This window comes from Zootoca vivipara, chromosome 1 (genome assembly GCF_963506605.1).
Source record: "Zootoca vivipara chromosome 1, rZooViv1.1, whole genome shotgun sequence".
Taxonomy (NCBI): domain Eukaryota; kingdom Metazoa; phylum Chordata; class Lepidosauria; order Squamata; family Lacertidae; genus Zootoca; species Zootoca vivipara.
Window position 1 is genome coordinate 113,329,907 of NC_083276.1, and position 19,738 is coordinate 113,349,644.

At 43.3% G+C, this 19,738-nt stretch overlaps 1 protein-coding gene across 9 annotated transcripts in view; it reads left to right on the plus strand.

The window, feature by feature from the left end:
* The window catches only part of ZNF385B (zinc finger protein 385B), a 148,070-nt gene that overhangs the window by 45,070 nt on the left and 83,262 nt on the right, over positions 1-19,738 (plus strand). Inside the window, exon 1 of one of the 9 annotated variants that reach the window (XM_060280564.1) lies at positions 787-6,446. The exons of 7 other annotated variants lie outside the window; for them this stretch is intronic. The gene's annotated coding sequence lies outside the window, so the exon portion shown is untranslated. Of the gene's footprint in view, positions 1-786; positions 6,447-12,775; positions 14,791-19,738 lie in introns of those variants that run through there. One more of the 9 variants, XM_060280559.1, reaches the window with a different exon arrangement.

A 19,738-nucleotide genomic window follows, 5' to 3' on the forward strand; every position in this document is an offset into this window, starting at 1 on the left:
CATTAAACATCTGCTCGTGCCCCCTCTCTTCCAGAGAAGAGATTTGCAATGGCCACGTTTTTAATGGCAGGAGCTAAAATGCAGCCGGTCCGAAAGATCTATCTTATGTTTCGCAACGCTGATTTAAATGGTCTGGTAGCTCACGCAGAATAGATAACATGGTATTTGAGGATTTGTTGCCTTTTTGAAATAGGCAGGGATGAGCATTTCTATCAGGATTGCATCAACAATATCTGTTCCATTAAACAAACACATTACACAGGAGCGCATGCCTTGTCTGCCTGAGGAAACCTGAACAAACAGATAAGAATTGGCTCTGACAGCCTTTTGTTGGTGGTCAGAAGCAGCACCTGATGCACAGCTTTCAGCAGTAGTGTGTCACTAGCCAAGCAATGCCCCTTTCTAACAGGACTTGCTCTCTGCACGTTTCACCCTTGAGGTATCTCTTTTATAATACAGAGTGTTTTACACGTACAAGTCAGAACTTGCAGTAATAGTTGGCACTCTTCTGTTTCTGTTACTTTGGGTACGTGTGTGCATTCTAGTTTAACAAGTCTGGGACTATGACACTTCCACTACATACAGGTAGGTAGCCGTGTTGGTCTGAGTCGAAGCAAAATAAAAAAATTCCTTCAGTAGCACCTTAAAGACCAACTAAGTTTATATTTTGGTATGAGCTTTCGTGTGCATGCACACTTCTTCAGATACACTAGAAACAGAAGTGTCAGACCCTATATATATACAGAGGGTGGTGGGGGTGGGTGGGAATGGGTGATGGGCTGATGGGAGTGGTAAACCTGTAGACGGCTGTTAATGGCTGCTGATGGCTGCAATTAGTCCTGGGCTGAGGTGCTAAAGAAAGCTTGATCATGCATAATGAGATAAGAATCCGATGTCTCTATTCATCCCAGGTGCTTCCATGGTTTTAAGCTTGGTAATGATTTACAATTCAGCAACTTCTCTTTCCAGTCTGTTCCTGAAATTTCTCTGTAATAAAACAGCTGCTTTGAGATCTTGTATAGAATGTCCTGGGAGATTGAAGTGTTCTCCTACTGGTTTTTCAGTCTTATGGTTCCTGATGTCAGATTTATGTCCATTTATCCTTTGGCGTATTTATCCTTTGGCATTTATCCTTTCCACTACATGTTTCAGTGCAGCCCATGTAAAAAAATAAAAAAATAAACCCCTGCATGTAGAAAGTTAGCAGGGCAAGGAGATGGCAGGTTAGATGGCAGGGCAAGGAGATGGCAGGTTAGCAGGGCAAGGAGATGGCAGGTTCCATTGATATACTAGCTTTCCATGGGCAAGGAATGTGTTCACATGGTCAAAGCATTCAGATCATGTAGCCCAAGGGCTATAATAATTCTTAAAGAACAACAAAACCCTGTGCTTTTGAAATGTGTGACATGGCAGTTTCCACTCAAAGAGCTCATTTTTAAAATAGGAAAATTCCTTTTTAAAACAACAACAGCAACAACACATCATTGGCAGCAATGGTTCTAATTCAACAGAAGCTTCAGAGAAGAGTTATTTAAGGTTAGTTGCTGTAACCACCATCTCCATTTGGTCATCTCCATTCATCAAGCGATGTTTTCACCAAAGTGCTGTTATGATCAAGTCATCTGAAGGTTACTAGACCTTGAAAAACAAACAAAGCTGATGTTTTTAAAGAAGACAAAAACTGGAAAATTTGATGCCACAGCTCTACTCATGAAGAATTTTGCATTTCAGGTTTGCTTGTTCACAAGGAACATCATTTAAGTTCTTAGGGCCTATAGGTAAGAAATTTTATCCAGTATTGGCTTATTCAAGGTGGAACACCTGATTGGAAAACTCTGTGGAACAGTCAGGGGTCTGCAGTCAGGGGGGGAAAAATCAAGTGCCTCTCTTTTCATAGGTGGAAATGCTTTCCCTAGCACAAAGCCACCATTGGATAAAACTCAAGGTTTTAAAAGGCCAAAAAGAAAAAAGAAAGCTGGAGGAATCTGTAGCAGTTATCAAGATGGTTGTGTAAACAGTTCCAACAACTTGGAGTGATTATATCTCTGATGAGGTTCTCCAAGAAGCAGAAAAACCGAAGGAGTTTGAAAACGAAGAAGAAACCTGGTTCAGGAAATTTAAGAAAGAAAAACAACAAAAGTGTATCATGGCACCTTCAAGTCTAGAGGTTCATTTAGGCATAGGTAGAAAAGGTAAATGGTAAAGGACCCCTGGACAGTTAAGTCCAGTCAAAGGTGACTATAGGGTGCGGCGCTCATCTCACTTTCAGGCCGAGGGAGCTGGTGTTTGTCCACAGACAGCTCTCTGGGTCATGGGGCAGCATAACTAAACTGCTTCTGGTGCAACGGAACACCCTGACAGAAACCAGAGCACATGGAAATGCCATTTACCTTCCTGCCGCAGTGGTACCTATTTATCTACTTGCACTGGTATGTTTTTTAACTGCTAGGTGGGCAGGAGCAGGGACAGAGCAACAGGAGCTCACCCCGTCATGTAGATTCGAAATGCCGACCTTCTGATTAGCAAGCCCAAGAGACTCAGTGGTTTAGACCACAGCGCCACCCGCATCCCTGCCCACCTCATTTAAGTATAAGCTGTTAGGAACTAGAGTCTATTTGCATCTCATGGTTCATGTCCCCGAAATGATATGCCATGGTAAGTCTTTTACCATGCGGCAGCTAGACTGGTGACTGGGAGCGGCCGCCGAGACCACATAACACCGGTCCTGAAAGACCTACATTGGCTCCCAGTACGTTTCCGAGCACAATTCAAAGTGTTGGTGCTGACCTTTAAAGCCCTAAACAGCCTCGGTCCAGTATACCTGAAGGAGTGGCTCCACCCCCATCATTCTGCCCAGACACTGAGGTCCAGCGCCGAGGGCCTTCTGGTAGTTCCCTCGCTACGAGAGGCCAAGTTACAGGGAACCAGGCAGAGGGCCTTCTCGGTAGTGGCACCCACCCTGTGGAATACCCTCCCACCAGAGGTCAAAGAGAACAACAATTACCAGACCTTTAGAAGGCATCTTAAGGCAGCCCTGTTTAGGGAAGCTTTTAATGTTTGATGGGTTTCTGTATTTTGATATTTTGTTGGAAGCCACCCAGAGTGGCTGGGGGAACCTGGCCAGATGGGTGGGGTATAAATAATATATTATTATTATTATTATTATTATTATTATTATTATTATTATTATTATTATTATATTTTAGTCTTTAAGGTGGTATGGGTCTATTTAGTGCATTTGCTGGACAAACTAACATAGCTACTTCTCTGGAAGAAGAAAAGTGTTTTACTTTTGAAGGTTATGCTTTAATAGAGAAGGCTGGCTGAAAAGTTTATTCAGATTCAGAAACTGGGAACAGTGAAGACTATTTTTGAAGCCATTGACACTGGATGAAACAGGCAATGCATTTTTTTAATGCTGGAATAATAACTGCAATACGACTGGTTGATTGCTTGATCATTAATCAAATAAGGCCTCAGGAAGTAGCAGCTGGGGCTATGAGTCAGATGAGAACCAAGCAGACCTATGGCAGAGCTTGGTGTCTATCGGAGAAGGCGTCAGTGACCAAGGAGAGTGAGCAAGACAGCAAGCTTTCCCCAAGTTGCTTCCAAGGAGAGAGGGCAAGGGGGGAAATGAAAGAAGCAGAATTCAGGAGGATCTGCCTCTCTTCTTTCCCTCTCTTTGTCTGGCAGGTTGGTGGAATCTCACCTAGAAAGCTGAATTAGAGAGGGAGGGACTTGCTTCTCAACCAGGCAGGTGGTTCTGGCTTTCAGTTCCAGCGAGGGAAGGAGGCAAGGGGATGGAAGAGCAGCTGGCTGAGACTGGCTTGCAGAGTTTGGAAAACGTTTTGCTTCCAAGCTGTACCATACGAAAACTAGATGAGGACTGGGAAGGGAGGCAGAGGAGGAGAGCTATCCAGTCCATCAATAAACCTTTGGTGCACATTTTGTTTATTGAGTCCAACATGCTTTGAACTGTGTTAAGGGCCCTGATGAGCAACCTATTTCAGTCTTGGGTCTATTTCCCCTTTTATAAATACTTTTTAGCAAACTTGAGAGTAAGCCTCAAGAACTCGTAGTAATGTATATGGAATAACAATGGACAAGCACTTCAAGTGCCATTGTTTACAGATGGCTCAGTTTTCTAGCTAAGCTGAGAAGCAGCTGCTTAAAGTGAAGTGATGACAAGGTTAAGGACTGCAGTTGGCAGCTTGTGTGGCAGGGAAGGTCACATTGGAAAATATCATCGTCATGGAGCCAGCACCCAATATACTTTCTGTGAACATTACACACCTGAGGTGCACATCTTCTGTGACATCGCTTGTGCAAATCCTGGTGCATTAATAATCTGAGCACTGTGGCCATTCAGTAAGGTGGAGTTGGCAAGTAGTGGTACTGTTAAATATATAGTAGACTGTGTGTTTTTTTAAAACATGTAATTGACTCAGGGGTGGACTTTGGTAACCCTTCATAATATGGTGCCCCATGTGAGGCCCAAATCCCAAGTGGATCTTCTCAGTTATGCATCTTCTCAATTTTGCACCCCCTTGGCTTGGCACCCTTTGCAGGGGAACCCCCCACACTGCCCAAAATCTGGTGCTAATTGGCTCTTACTTCTAAGCCACCTTGGAAGGATTTCTATCCTGAAAGATGGGATATATTTATTTAATTGAAAAGATTTGTAGGGGACTTGTTCACACATGCTAATACACAATTTTGGCTTGCAGTGTATTGGGTGGAGCTAAACCCAGACTTGCATTTCATGTGACCTCCTATGGATGATTCAGGCTTCAGCAAGCATATGGCAGAGTGAATAATCTCCTCAATGTAAGAAGAATTTCTTGTGCAGGAAAAATCACTCTTTGTCTACTCGGTTGTCTCCATAACAACAGAGAGTCTTAACAACAAAAGAATAGCCACTGAGGCTGTCACCTAAAAATCTCATGTTCAAGTTATTGTTGATAGCAACACAACAGATGCCAGGACAAGGGGTTACTAGCAGACAATAATAGACACTACACCTATCACTGGAGTATTTTGTGTGATGCTTTTAAAGTAGAAAACCTACCAGAGAATAAGGCAGATGCAATCGTCGTCATTACATAAATTGTACATGATAGTTTGTTTTTTGGGGGGTTTAGCAAGAAAATGCTGTTTAGCTTCTGTAATGGAAAAAATTGAAAAGCACTTGTCGCAAATGTTGCATTCCTCTTTAGGGTAAGTACATCCAGGTCTTAAACAGTGAGACTAGAAATAATTAAACATATCTGATCATTCATATATGCAATAAATACTGCCGAAGTATGGCCATGAGAAATGGGTACCTTAAAAGGGTGACATATTTGTTTTATTTAAAAAACCAAATCCATCTGCAACTAACCTTAATGCCAAGATGCCCACATTAATCTTTGCTCTGTGCACTTCAGCCTGTACAAAAGCACTAGGCAAAACTGCTAGCAATGAATGGAACTTTTTTTAAAAAAAACCAACAACATAGTGCTAATCCATTATCATTGGACAGCAGCGTTATATGTGATTCTTTTCTTGAAAAGAGCTTTCCCTGGAACTCAAAAGCACACATAATAGAGCAGTCATCTACATAATAGCTAAATTTCCTACAGTCTTTCTGTTAGGGCCAAACTACACAAGGCGATGCAAAATGCAGCCATGGGGTTTTCCATTTTGGACTATGATGATGGTATTGAGAGGTATTCACCTCCTGTGGCATTTTCCCAATGAAAATGCCCCCTACCTCCAGAGCTGGCTCTTCGTACATTAGGAGATGGTGCATTTACAGTGCTTCACACACATGCACTGGAAGCTATTTCCTCTAAGAAAGAGAAAAAACAAGGGATGGTTACTGGGAGAGGGAGGGAGGCATAACCTCCAACATTTCTCTGATAAAATAGAGACATCCTGTTCCATAATAATAATTTTACTCTTTATATCCCACTCATCTGACTGGCCCCGAGTAAGCATGGTTAAGTTTCTGCTTCATGGCTGTCCTTGGAAAACACACTTTTTTTTAAAGCAAGCCTCTGCATCTATGTAGTCATTTCAAGCCCAGTGCATCTGTCTGCCATGCAGTCTCCAATTGACCCTGATGTAATATGTGAGGCATGTTACTCATTTGAGTTCATGTGATGGAGGGTGGATATTATTTAGGAAAGTCTCGCCCTCCAAGAGTAATTTTCCCACTACAGCCCTACACTTGGACGGTGCACCCAAACCCACACTGCCTGTGCCTTTGACCTTATTTCTGGCTGCTTCTGTATTGTATTCATCTTTGTCTTTTGGATGAATGCAGTGGTAGAGATTTTCAAGACCTCTCTAAACTAAAGGTGACTCCGGCAGTTGGTGCTTTGTGTTTCATATTGCCCGATTCCATCTGGGATGACTTAAAACACCTTAGCAAATACTTGAAGCGCTGAAAAATGGTGCCAGTGGTGAGCCTGTTCTTTCACTATTTATTTTATCTAAGTGTGGTGTTCGTGTTTGTTTTCCAGTTTTTATTTATGAATGGCTTCAAGATGTTTTGCATAGTCCAGGGGAAATAGTTATAGCGGATGGCTTTAAATTGTGACAGCCTCTGGGTTTGCCGCAATTGTTTCATCAAACTAACTATTAAATATTGTTCATGGGATGGGAGGGGCAGTGTTAATTAATACTGTCAATCCAGTCCCTTGCGCATTGTTTATTTTACATACTTAGTGTTAAATGTAGTGATTCGGCAAAAGGGAGTGTAGATCAGGCACCCCCAAACTTCGGCCCTCCAGATGTTTTGGACTACAATTCCCATCATCCCTGACCACTGGTCCTGTTAGCTAGGGATCATGGGAGTTGTAGGCCAAAACATCTGGAGGGCCGCAGTTTGGGGATGCCTGGTGTAGATACCATTGCATGTATGTGTGAGTTGCCTTACCTCCTTCCACCCACCCACCCATATGTAAAATACAACATCAGTTCTCTGTGGAACTATGTATGTATGTATACACACATATGCATATTCAAAAGCAATGATTAGAGCATGGAAGAGTCTGTTTTCTCCAGGGAGAAAACCTTATAAAACTATTCCTTTGATTGCATTTTAAAAGTCATTTTGTGATCCACTGCAGCAAGAAATTAAACTTTATCCACACCAGTAATTCTTTTAGAGTTATTTCACAAGGCCAGAATCTTTAGCACATGTATTTAGAAGCAAAACAAGAAAAATTGCTTCCTATTAGGTGTGGCTAAGACCAGAGGAAAGCTATGCACATCATCCCTGGTACAGTGGCACCTTGGTTTACAACCATAATCCGTTCCGGAGGTCCTTTTGTAAACCAAAACAGGTTGTAACCCAAGGCGCGCTTTCACCAATGGGGCCTCCCCCCAAAATTTGTTCATAATCTAAAAAAAAGGGTTGTAATCCAAAAAAGGTTGCAAAAAAGGACACGCTCTTCTGGGTTTTATGTGTTTGTAATCCAAAATGTATGCAAACCAAGACAAATGCAAACCAAAGGTACCACTGTACCTCCTATTTTGTAACTTCAGAGCACTCTTACAGGTAGGGGGGGCAGATGCTAAAGACGACAAGGCCCCTGCACCTTTATTTAGTCCTGTGCCCCCACCTCACAAAATCCTGTTTTCGGGGGGGGGGGGGAATTCAACCATTCTCTATCATGAAAAAATAGGTTGGTTCAAAAAAATATCAGAGGGCAGAGAAACATTTGGTGAAATTCCTCTAGGTGGGGTGCCTTGTGCTTGCCCTTTCATTCTGCAAATCATGCACTCTGAAACCTTCCTGCATGCTAGTACACTTTGAATAATGTCCAGAAAAAAAATATCACAAGGTAACTCCTTCCCAGAAAGGTTCTTTCAGATCAGAAGGTGGGAGCAGCTGGTAAGACTGCAAATTGCTGGGAAATGTTTACTTGGGGGGGGGGGGGAGACATATACATACCACCTCACAGTGATGATAAAATAAACTCAAAGCCCCACACTAGGAATGGGGAAGAAATTTGATTCCGTTCCCATTTAGATGTGCGCTCACCTAATTTGCATTTTAAGAAACAAGGTGCGAACTGAAACAAAGCCATGTGCACTTTCAGAAACAAGGTGCGAATTGTAACAAAGCCATCCTTCGAACTTCACACCTCTCTGAATTTTGCAGTGCAGTTCTCCAACTGGGTAACATTGTATAATAATGCATATACACAGGTGAAGAGTCCATACAAATGCATCTATTAGTGAAAATAGCATGCAAAAATGCATTGTTTTGGGGGAAATTGTTTTGAAAAATATGTGTATATTAGGCAACACCGCATATAAGCGTATAGGTAAAGGTGCCCCTGAACAACGGCAGCTCACCCTGTCGCAGGGATTCAAACCGCCGACCTTCTGATCGGCATATACATTATACAAATTCACACTAAAATGCTGGCAAATTTCCATGATGACTTTAAAAAAAATGCATCTTGCCATGGAAATGTGTAGAACTGGATTTAAGATTGGAAAAACAAGAAAGAGGGAGGAAAGAAAATTAACAGTTCCCTCATTCCGCCCCACACCCACCAGTTATTCTAAAGATGTTTTCAAATGTCCTGACAGTGAGGCAGAAAAATAGAAGTCTTTTCCACTGAAAAATAAACGTTTCACAAAATTGAAGGACATGTTTCAGCACAGTGCCACCTTAAATAGTTGTGGAGAACATATAATCCCAGCAGGTATAGCTTGGAGGACAAATGGCCTCATTAATTTATCTCTATCATTTTTATCTTTTTCATATTTAACTTACAATTGAAAATCTTTCGAAATACATCTTTAAATGCTGTGTTTCACAAACAGGATAATGTACTTGGATTTAAAGAGCTCTAGTTCCAATAAAACCCATGGAATTGAATTAAGTTAAAAGCAATTATTGTGAACTGTACATTTCCACAGGTTTTCTCCCCCTTGTATCCAAGTACACATAAATGGAAAGGAGTGAAATTGTACTGATTCAGTTGAAGTAATCTGTGGATTAGATAGACTTTCCTTTTTGTTGATTTGCTGCTTCACTCAGGCTATATGAAAGCATGCTAAGTAATTCTGCAGGGTATTTCACTCCATAGAGCATATGGTGACACCCCACTGCTATTATAATGGAAATATTAATCAAATTCTCCACCATTTTTTCTCATAAAGCTTGATTATAAATCTCATTTTAAATTGTATTCCATTATTCTCAGTTCCTTTTTTTATCTTCCTTCTTTATAATCTTGGGAAGGAACCAAACCTCTTTATTGATTTTATCCTTGTATCCTCAGTTCATGATCACTCACTCAGGGTATGCATATTTTAGCCTTCCCTCATCAGTCATAACATTCAACATGCTAAACATCTTATCTTTCTTTCATTTCTTTCCTTTTTGTTAGTTTTTTTGTAATTAGATGCCTGGTACCTAATAACATAATAATACAGTGGTACCTTGCAAGACGAATGCCCTGTAAGACAAATTTTTTGCAAGACGAATGCGTCTTGCGATCTGATGGTGACTCGCAAGATGAATTCGTTTTGCGAAAAATTCGTCTTGCGAATTGCGGTTTCCCATAGGAATGCATTGAAATTTAATTAATGCGTTCCTATGGGCAAAAAAAGAAATTTCAATGCATTCCTATGGGAAACCGCAATTCGCAAGACGAATTTTTCGCAAAATGAATGGACTCGTGGAACAAATTAAATTCGTCTTGCGAGGCACCACTGTAATAACACAATAATACTGTATAGGGTTGCCATACACCTGGAATTTCCTCTCACTGGCTCTCATTAACAGCGTCTGGGCAGAAATCGCTGACATGTCCGGGAAAATCTGGATGAATGGCAGCCCATGCAAAACCAAAAAAGTTCAACAACTTTGGCCAAAAAGAAAGGAAGGAAAAGAAAAGCTCAACAACTTTTGTGTCTGTATTTTCACTTTTTGACATATGGCAACACTAAAACTGTATGAGGAAGCAGTTTGTGTTTGCCAAGTCTGTGACATGTACATAGTGACATTTGTGTAGTGCCGGGTATTTGATATTTGGTATTTGATATTTGGTATTTAGGCTAGCTAAATCCAAGTAAACTGAATTTTGCTCACAGTCTTGAGAAATGGATACCGAGGACTACTTCAAGAGTAGTTGGGCATTGTCTATGTGAGAAGTGTATTTGTGCAAGAAAAAAAGTTAAATCCACATATTGATTATATTGTGCAATGATTGCAAGCACATCTATTTCATGTCAGCCAAGACCAATTAAAGTGGGAAATTGGTTGTGACTATCTACACATATCTAAGACGTGTGATTTTTCTATGCCAAAGTCTAGAAGTTAAATACGGTAAAAGAGTGATTGTCATGGATTGGCTGGATGCAGGGGCGGGGTGGGAGGCACCAGCTGGGGAACGCATAAGGGAAGAAGGCTCAGAACCAGGGGATTAATGGTGAGTGGTCAGGGGGAGATTAGGGAGCAGACTGAGAGGAGGAGGTGTCAGAAACTAAAGAGATACAGTAACAGGATTTAGTGAGCAGGAAGAGTCTGGCAAAGAGAAGTCCAGAATCAGAGGCAGAAGCAGGAGCTGGAGAGGAGGGGAGCCAAGAGGCAGGCTACTGAAGAACAAGCTCCCATCCCCTCTACCCCTGGTTTCACAGAACCAAAAAAGGTATGAAGAGGGCAGAGCAAAGCCAGCCAAAGGCATCACAGTCTCAGATTGCTTGGATCAGGGGTCAGTAAACTTTTTCAGCAGGGGCTGGTCCACTGTCCCTCAGACCTTGTGGGGGACCGAACTATATTTTGGAGGAAAAAAATATGAGCAAATTCCTATACCCCACAAATAACCCAGAGATGCATTTTAAATAAAAGGACACATTCTACTCATGTGAAAACATGCTGATTCCCGGACCATCTGCGGGCCGGATTTAGAAGGCAGTTGGGCCGTATCCGGCCCCCAGGCCTTAGTTTGCCTACCCATGGCTTCGATGGAGGAGACTTAGAGAGTGGTGCCTCACTGAGGCAAGATGTACTGGGAAGAGTTGCTTTGCTCACTAGACCTGAGTTGTTTTGTGTCTGTGAATAAAGAATTAACTTCACTGACACCTTGTGAGTTATTTCTGACCTGCTCCCAACACTCCCCCCCCCACAGTGATGTCTGAAGTAGCCCTTAGTCTGTAGATACCTATTTATAGGTTTACCTGCATATTTATGCTGACACTTTCTAAGAGCCAAGCCATTTCATCCTTTCATAATCTCAGTTTGTAACACTGGACCATATCCCTGAGCAAGTATACAGTGCTCCACATTTTTTTTGTGACAGTGTTTGATGCAGTCTAATAGCATTTCATGAAGCTCATATTCAAAAACCATGTGCTGATATTAAAAAATAAATAAAACTCCAGAAATGGTAAACTTGTCCCGACTCTACCACACAGTGGTGATAAAAATAAAAATCAATCTAAACTGTGGCTCCAATCTGCATGGAAATGTTTGTGCATATAACCCCGCTTTAGAATGGACAGAACTTGCCACCGTATAACTGGGCTAGGATTACAACCCTTTTGTCAATGTTCCTCAAATTTCTATTCGTATCATTCTCAGAAATGGATATTAAAAAGCTATTCATGGTCAAAATGAATGCACTGCTGAAATATTTTTGCCTATCAGTATTCCATTACTGGGAGATACTTCCATTATTAATCAGTGGCAAATTATGACTTTGAACTTGGACTAAATAAGCTCCCCTTTTAATTTAAAATGTTTAGTGGCACTCCAATGATATTTCCCACTCTGCGTTGCCGCTTTGTTGTCTACACGGGGATTCAAATCATAAAGGTGTCGTTAAATATTGCTTTGTGCTATTGACTCTTTAATAAGTCCAACAATAAAGAATCCCCGCTTGGACAATGAAATGAGGGGGTGTTACAGCAGCTAAAAGCTTTTAAAATTAAAATCCACTGCAGCAGTATTACATAAATTTAAAGTGCCCATAATCTAGGCTTTAAAATGTTCATAAATAAAAACTGTTAACATTTATTTTGTTGGCTATCTTCCTAGTAAACGAAAGGCATATTGATCCACTGGATATCGTCAGCTCCATTAGCTTCGTGATACGATGTTATCAATATTTCACATGGAATGTTTATTTGTCACAATTCATCAACAGACAACTATTGGCTAAGCGTATTTTAATGGGCTAGTTGCAGAATGAAAACCAAGGTAGCTGTAATTACTACAAGCACATTTTCCTTCAGCTTCTGCTAACCTGGTGCCCTCCAGATGTTTTACCCTACTGCAGCCATCAGCACTACCCCAAAACCTCTGGAGGGCACCAGGTGAGGGCTGTTTTACTTTCAGGGTATCATTTCCTTTTAAAGGGGAACAGTCAAATTTCTGCCTGCCCCTCCTTCCCTGCTCGCTGAAAAGGAAGCAGGGAGAGAGCCGGTTTGACACTTTCCCTCCACCTGCTACCCAGCGAGTTGGTGGCAGTGGCGGTGGAGGGACAAGCGGCAAGAAAGGGCTCCTTTCTCACCGCTTGTCCCTCCACCGCCACTTGCAAGAGCAGGCATAGGAGCCTGTGCCTGCCCTTGCGAGAAGCGGGCAGCGGTGGGAGAGGCGGCGACAGCAGCAGCAGCACCATCAGCAGCAGCACTGCTACCAGCCCGGCCTCAGCCCCTCCGCACCCTCCTCCACACTACCCCTCAGCTCGCCTTCACCTCCTGCCACCTCGCCACCCTGCGGGGCCCTCACGAAGCCCTCGCCGTCCTCCTTCTAGCTGCTGTCGCCACCACCTCGCTGCTCTCCACAGGTTAGGCACGCAGGAGGGCGAGCCGGCAGACAGATGGCACCTCCTCACTCCTGCACACTTTCGCCTCAGGGCGCTTCCTGCCCTCAGTCGGGTGTGTAAGGGGTGGGGGCTCATCTCCCTTCCCCCCCAGAAAAGAGGGGTAGTGTGCGTGCACTGTTTCTGCAGTGGCTCCCATGTGTTGTGCTTCATGGGTGCATCAGATCATGAGCAGCTGCTTGCCTCCACCAGTTTCCTCCACCAGTTTGCCTCCACCAGTCACCCACAGGCACCCACAAAGAATACCAGTATTTTTTCCCTTGTTTGCCTCCTCCAAAAAAGCAGGTGTGCCTTATGGCGCAAAAAAAAAAAATCCGGCTCTTGTTCTCTTATTTTACCTGCTAACTCTGCATATTCGATCATATTTTTAATTTCTAATACTCCTTGTTAAGGGACCTCACTCACCCAGAATAATCTTTTCTCCTCCTTTGTCTTTGCCGACTGTAACTTCCACTGCTTGTTTGTGGCAATTCATGTGGTTTTGTTTACAAGCGTTTGCTATGTCATCGCATGAGATATATCATTATGGCAATATGGACAGCGTACACACAGCCATTCGGAATGGCAGGGAGTGCAAGTGAGACTGAGGTTCAGTGAGAGCAGAAAAAGTAGGAGGAAAGCCGCATCCAGCAGATCAAAAAGAAGCTCTCATTCATCGATGCAAATATAGTTGCATCAGCTAAAAACAGATAACTGTTTATAAGACAAAAACAAACATGCAACGAAGTCATTTCAGCTCTCCCTGAAGCCCCCTAAGACATCTCCCTGAGTATGTTTCTCAGCATAATGCAGTTGTAAAAGACTCCCAGACCTTTCAGTCATGAGTACTTTACGAAAACAAAAACAAAGGGGTCGTTTGGGTTTCTTGTCTGGTTATATTGCCCATTAATCTTCATCCTACTTAGCACCTGATCTCTCTGGTAAATTTATAGGCAGCAAGACTCTAATGAGCTCTTTACAAGTTTACAACTATGCTTAATGCTTCTTGAGCATGTGCCCCCTGCAGGAAATGAAGTAAACTTAGGTGCACTGTTGCAGGATTATTGAAAACTCTTTCCCCTATTCCGTATCTACCGTACATATTCTTATTTATTTAACTGATCTATGCTACCTTTCATGTAAACATCACAAGGTACATTAAAATAGCATTAAGTCTTACTTGCAGAATAAAATAGCAAGCCAACAGTAGTCCAAAACAAGCATGTTACTGTCAACTAGCATGACAATGTCGCAAAGGACAAAGAGAAAACATTTTAACAGATGTTAATATTCCATCGTTGTCAGCACCTGTCTTAATTTAGAAGGGAGGTTATTTCAAAGAAAAGATGTCACAGCCCCAAAGGCCCTCCCTTGGTTGCTGCCTAGCAGATCCCACATACCAGGGCCACTAGAGCAAGTTCAACCACACACACACTCCCCACAAGAAAATCAAAAATATTATTGCAGGAACATGAGTTGCCAAATGCCATTGCCTTGATTTGCTGCTGCTGCTTGTATAGTTATGGCTTTACCAACAACTCTGTAGAACAATGCAGTGAAATTACACCGTCTTTTCAGAGCTGCGATTTCAATGGATTGTTCTAGAAGTTGTTAAGTTATTTTTATTTTTAAAAAAAAATGTGAAGGGGAATTTCCAGCAGCTTGCACCTGTGTGAAGAAACAAGACATAAAGAAATTTTACAGTGTCCGGCTTTTAAGTTATATTTGGTCTGGTGATGTCATCAAGTAGGCTGTCCTCTTTCTGGAATCAAGTTGCAAACCTTCTCCTCAACTGTAATTAGAGCTAAGCAGCGGTGTCAGGGAGCAGGATTTGTTCAGGCTTATCGCTTGCCTGCTGTCTCTTAGCACCAAACATCACAAAAGCACCGTGGTGAAATGAAGGAATTATTTATGTCTAGATATGTACTTTCACATCTAGTGCCTAAATGCTGTCATGGGCTATAATCTTATAACCAAGGTAAGCATTAAAGGGTCTCTTTAGCACACAGATTATAGCACTTTTTTGCCATTTTGGAACATTGCAATGATGTGTCAAAGGAAAGAACTGGAGTTATGGGGATGGACTGGGATACAGCTGTAGTTTTCAGAATACCTGTCGGCAAACAGATACAGGTAGGTAAATAATACCTGATGCAATAGCATGGGAGTCGACTGTGCTACAGAAGTGACAATAGCTGTAGGAGAGGAAGGTAGAATCTGAACAGTCTAACCAAAGTATTTCTTGATTCTTGTCTCCAAAGTTCTTCCATTCAGTTGAAAGGAAAGCTATTAAATTATATTAACACAATATAATTTAGTTCTGCTCAGGTTGCTGTCATCTGCCACTCTACCACCGCTTAGCAGCTTGTTAAAAATATGTAGTGCCCTCCTTTGTTTGTAGAGCCTCTTCTAAATTTGAGAAGCACTTGAAAACCCTGGATTGGCTCTCAGCATGGGAGTTCTTTGTTTTGGAGGCTAGTAAGATAAGGTGAGGTAAGCATATGCACTTTTTGTCATGCTGGGTTGTAGGGAGAGGAGGGGTTATTGATGGTGCCTTGATTATTCATTTGCCAGAGTAACAATTAAACATGCATTCATTCATATGGCGCCATATGCTTAATCTGGTTCAAAAGCTAGATACCTAGAGAGGGAGAGAGCACTCCTCTGGCTACTGAAGAAGTGCATTAAGTACTGGAAATTTTACTTTCATATTTCGCATATCAGTTTTTAACGCATGTTGATTTAGGCAAGGAGGATGGAGTTAACCTTTAGATTGCCAACATTTTACAGTGCCTGCTCGTTTGCCTTTCAGCAACAGGCAGACATAATGGAATCTGTGCTGGCAAACCTTCTCACATCCATTTTTTACCGGCATGCAAAAAATGGTAAGCTTTCCTTACCAATTTTTGTGTGTGTCAGACTGATGTTAAAGGAACACACCTTAACCCTTAATTAAAAAAAAATAGAAAAGGAGAAGGGGCCATCTGTAAGCAGGTGTCAAGCTGGGTTTGGCAACGCAGAATGCTGTGGAGAATGGAAGTGCACCAGTTGCTCCAGATAAGCCTACATCTACTGCATATGCTAATATTGTTCCCACCATTCTGGAGGGGATGAATGTGCTGCACCCCTCCTCCCCTGGAAGAAGAGGAGAGGTGGTATCTCCCTAGGGGAGAATGTTGTGGCCTGAAGGTGATTTCACCCAATGGGGAAAGGTGGTGACAGGCTATTTAAGCTTGCTCTGCCCAGCACCCTTCCTTCTTTATTCGGCACTCACTTTTGCACTGTGGACCTACAGGCTACTCATTTGTTTTCCATGGGCTGAGTTGGATTTTTTTTGGCAGGGGGGGGAACCCTAATTGGCTCTGGGTCTTCTCTTTTTGCCTACTCCATACTGCTGGCTGATGTTTGTTGCAGTGCTGTTCCTTCTCTTTGGCTAATGGGTGCATAATCCGGGCAGGTGAGAGGATTTTAGGAAGAATGGAACACTTAACTGAGGCAGGGTTGGGTTGTGGGTATCCATGAGTCACTATTGTCAGGTATGTCCTTTGGGTCCTGGAGGTGTCCTTTGACCTGACGGACACATTGGGGCGAATGTTGGCCAATGGGTTTACAATGGGCCTGTTGGGCTCTTATACCCAAGGTCCACGCAGTGGGAAGGGAGGAATCTTAGGAAACCTTGCTGCATGCACAAAGTGTGCGGCTGCTAACTTGCCCAGGCGGCAGGGGTAAAAATTACCCCATCTGTTAATGAACACCTGCCTGGACTTAAGTTGCTTTGGTTACATTGGTTGAATCTGACTAGTTAATTTGTTCTGCAGAGCCTCAAGTTGTTATATTTAATAGATATAACCTATTCTTCCATATTTGAATGTCTTGACTCTTCTTCCTGGTGCGCTGGCAAATTGTGGTTGTCTTTCTAAAACATGTAGCAGCTCTGAATGGTGCCTGTTCTGTATATCTTGATATACAGAACTCTGTATGTGGACTGGGGAGAACTCTGTACAGTGGAACCTCGATTTATGAACATCTCAGTTTGCGAATTTTTGGTTTACAAACGCCGCGGACCCATGTGGAATGGATTAATTCACTTTCCATTACTTTCAATGGGAAAGTTCGCTTCAGTTTATGAACGCTTCAGTTTATGAACAGACTTCCGGAACCAATTACACCCATGCTTCGGGTTAAGTACGCTTCAGGTTGAGTACTCCGCAGACCCGTCTGGAACGGATTAATCCACTTTCCATTACTTTCAATGGGAAAGTTCGCTTCAGTTTATGAACGCTTCAGTTTAAGTACTCCGCGGACCGTGTGGAACAGATTAATCCACTTTCCATTACATTCAATGGGAAAGTTCGCTTCAGTTTATGAACGCTTCAGTTTAAGTACTCCACGGACCGTCTGGAACGGATTAATCCACTTTCCATTACTTTCAATGGGAAAGTTCGCTTCAGTTTATGAACGTTTCAGTTTAAGTACTCCGCGGACCGTCTGGAACAGATTAATCCACTTTCCATTAGTTTCAATGGGAAAGTTCGCTTCAGTTTATGAACGCTTCAGTTTATGAACAGACTTCCGGAACCAATTGTGTTCATAAACCGAGGTACCACTGTATATGAACTGGGGAGTGGGGTGGGGGCGATCTGAACATGCAAAGCTGCCTTAGTTAGACCATTGGTTCATGGCTAGGTAATTAATAGCAGCTGGCTTTCCCCAACTTTAGACAGAAGCCTTTTCCAGACCTGCTGCCTAGATCCTTTAACTGGAGGTGCTTGCAACCGCCCCTGGAACTTTCTGCTTGCAAGGTTAATGGTGTTAATAGTGGTGCTAATGACTTCAGATATATGTGTGGCCTTACTGTGCATTTTCAGGGAGCGTTCTGTGTGGGCTTCCTGCCTAGTTGAATAAATTGGCTTGTTTGCTTTAGAAGTCTGCAAAATCAGATTTTCAAAGAAACAAATGTGTCTGCGCTACTTCATTATACCGTGTTTCCCCTTTTTTAATACGTAGTCAAAAAGTAAGGCATGGCAGGGTTTTTAACCGTTTGAGAAATGTAAGTCATACCCCGAAAATAAGCCATACTTCCGCGACGTGCAGAGCAAGACCACTGAGCGCCCCAGCCAACTAGCGGGACCCAGCACGGCGGCCGCAGCAGGAGGAGGAAGCCTGCCAGGTTGGGTCGGTGCCCGGAAGCGGCGGCGGCTGCTGCAGCGCCAATGAAGCGTGCAGCAGTGCCGCACGGAGCACGGAGGGCACAAGCCAGCAGGACCCAGCTCCTGCAATGCCGGCCATGGCAGGAGGAGGAAGCCTGCCAGGTCGGGTTGGTGGTCGGAAGCGGCGGCGGCTGCAGCGCTGACAAAGCGCGAAGCAGCACCGCTCTCTCTCTCTCTGTGGGTGTCAGTCTCTTTCTCTCTGTGTGCGCGCGCGTCTCTCTCTCCCCCCCCCCGTGCGTCTTTCTCTCTCTCTCCCCCTGTGTCTCTCCGTTTGTGATCGCGTCTCTGTTTGTGCCGCGCAGGTTCCTCTTCGGCTCGTCATTCAGCTGCTCCGGCCTCCTCGCCGAGAGCTGACGCCGCTCCTCTCCCCCTCCTTCCCTTTCCCCCCTCCCTTCCCTTCCTTCCGTCGGTCGGTCCGTCAGTTGGGGTTGCGCGCGCCAGAGGCGCAGGCCCTAACCTGGTCCCCCTCGCGCTTCCCTCACTAGCGTCTTGGAGCGGGACGGGTCCCAGCCTCCCTCCCATTCCCCGGCCAGCATGAGAGAGCCCGGGGAGCAGCCTCTATACCTCCGCGCGCACACACACCCGGCCGCCGCTGCCTTTGAAGCCATGGCGGCGAGCGCCAAGCCGAAGCAGGAGGAGAAGCACCTAAAGCTGCTGAGGGAGATGGGCAGCTTCGTGTATACCTCCTGCTCTGGCATCCTATGAGGTTTAAATCCACCTCACAGAGTGAAGCCCCCCCCCCTGTGCACGTCTGTCTCCTAGGCAGGTGGACATCCAGCCTCTGCTTAGAAGCCTCCAAGGAAGGAGAGCCCTTGACTCAGGATGGGGAGGAGGGGAAACGGAGAGAATAGAGGAGGCAGAAAATGCACGCGGAAGAGAGCGCCAAGCGTCCTGAGCCAGTGGGACCCAGTTGTACTGGCACTTTAAAATTAAAAAAAAGACACCCCCTGAAAATAAGCCACCGTGTGTTTTTTTGAAGGAAAAAAGTTGTAAGACGGTGTCTTAAAAAGGGGGAAACACGGTAGGAGTAAATTATACTTGTACAGCAGCCATCATATATCTTCTAAAAATAGTGAGGACTGATTCTTAATTTATGTAATTGCTTAAGCTTTGACAAAGAGCCAATTCTAATAAGCACACGTTTATATTATTAGCGTGCTGGAGCTAGAAAGAGCTTCTTTTTCTTGTGATTATAAATATTGAAAAGGAAGTAAGTGCAACAGTGTCAGATGTCAAAACAGCCCGTGTCAAAACGAAAGCCATATACGTGTAAGGAAATAAATGTGAAATATACCTTGAGCATCTGCTTGCACAAAACAATAATAAGTGACTGGCAGCCACATTCAATGAAATAACAGTTCTTGGTGCATTTGAAATGCTAGCCTTTATATGTCTTCAGGTTGGCCAAGGATTTCCTTGTCAGCTTCTTATACATACATATGTAACATCAGTGAAAGATGAACAGAGTGTTTGAGAAAACTTGAGAAAGCATTGAGAGGTGTGTGTTTCTGGATTTCTGATTATATGTACTTCAAAATAGACCCACAGAGGAATGGCAAAAAAATAACAACAAAACCTCTCTTCATGAGTTGTGATCCAGAACTCTGAGGTAATATACCGTAATAAGTGTCATGTTTCCTCTTGTCTATGAAAAGGCATGGAATCGTCTTTTTCAGACTGGTGTTCTGATGGAAATGCTGTCATTTACAAGGAACG